The sequence below is a fragment of the Otolemur garnettii genome, unplaced genomic scaffold, assembly GCF_000181295.1.
Source record: "Otolemur garnettii isolate 467f Iridium unplaced genomic scaffold, OtoGar3 scaffold00022, whole genome shotgun sequence".
NCBI classification, from domain to species: domain Eukaryota; kingdom Metazoa; phylum Chordata; class Mammalia; order Primates; family Galagidae; genus Otolemur; species Otolemur garnettii.
The window spans coordinates 1700745-1702199 of NW_003852417.1; the positions used below are offsets into that span (position 1 = coordinate 1700745).

At 40.3% G+C, this 1455-nt stretch overlaps 1 pseudogene; it reads right to left on the bottom strand.

The window, feature by feature from the left end:
* Positions 1-1149: 1149 nt before the first annotated feature.
* LOC111724408 lies at positions 1150-1279 on the bottom strand (annotated as a pseudogene).
* Between the last annotated feature and the right edge of the window lie 176 nt (positions 1280-1455).

Sequence of the window (1455 nt, forward strand, 5' to 3'; positions counted from 1 at the left end):
TAGGATCAGATCAATTTTGATGGGGAAAAAGCTACAAAAGTCACATTTGCTGGTGTGAGTCTTAAGCTCAAAAATATTTCTTAGCATTAAAACCCTGTAAATAGGCAAGAGAACCACAAGATTTACTAAGTACATGAGAATATCTCCATGAAGCAGTCAAAATTAGATATGAAATGAATATATTGGGCTGGCCAATAGTTTAAATAAATAATCGAATAATGGCAATCCATGACAATATTTTGAGACACATTTCACTACCTTACGGAATACTTTGATAACTCAAACTATTGTACCAAGTGAAATAATTTAAAAACCTGTATAGAAGGCTGGCATTGGAATTGATTCTGGGTGCCAAAAAGCGATAAAACAGACCTGCCTGTCTAAGGATTTTGTTGACTCACACAGCTTCTTTCTCCTTGCCAGTTTGTTTGTTTGCCAAGTTTTATTGATTATGTGGGACATTCATTTTGAACTCTAGCTTTTGAGGATTTCCTGTCAATAATACTACCAGACTTTCCAAGAACTTCTTCATTCTATGTCTCAAGAGTCATCAAGTTTTAGGAGTTTGATACTGAAAAGACTCAGAGAGATCTGTCTCTTTTTGCTAGAACTCTGTCCAAGACAACTGAAAACCCAGTGGCATTTTTACCTGCAGTAAACAGTGATTTCTGATTCAAGAAAAATTTGTGAAATGTGCTAGACTGCTCTCCCAGGAGGATAAAATCCTGTATTTGTTCATTATACTGGTCGTGTGACTGTCACTTATGCCAACATAGTCTTGAAAGTAAACAGAGAAAATTCACAGCTTTTTGTGTACTGACTTTCTCTCACAGAGCCTCCATTCTCTTTTTCCAGTCTCCTTACTTTGGAACTATAGAAAATAATCCAACAGGGGATTTTCTGTTTTAAGATGGTAGAATGAATGACATGCCCATCTCCTTTTCCTCTTGAAAATCGTCTGAAAGCAAACAAAGAGAAATGAAAGCTGCAGGCCCGAGGCACAGTGGCTCAGGTCTGTAATCCCAGCACTCTGAGAGGCTGAGGGTGGATCCGTGAGCTCAGGGGTTGGACCTCGGCCTGAATAAGCAAGACCCCATCTCTATAAAACAAACCAATGTTGTGGCTGGTGCAGGAGGACGTCTTACGCCCAAGAGTTTGAGGTTTCTGTGAGTTATGACACCACGTTGACACTCAACCCAGGGTGACAGAGTGAGACTGTCTCAAAAAAAAGAAAAGAACAGATATACACTTGATCTTAGCCAAAAGGCTGAGAAGCAATTAAAAAAAAGAAAAGTTGTGAACACAAATTCTTTCATAAAGTCAGGTGACTTCTGAAGACCCAAGCCTTAAGCTACGAAGACTGATAGTGCTAAGAGGAGCAACGGGTTCCTCAGCCGTGTGGAGCAAGGGGAGGCGAGGAAGGGGACACTGGTGAGAAACAGCCCTGCCCACCTG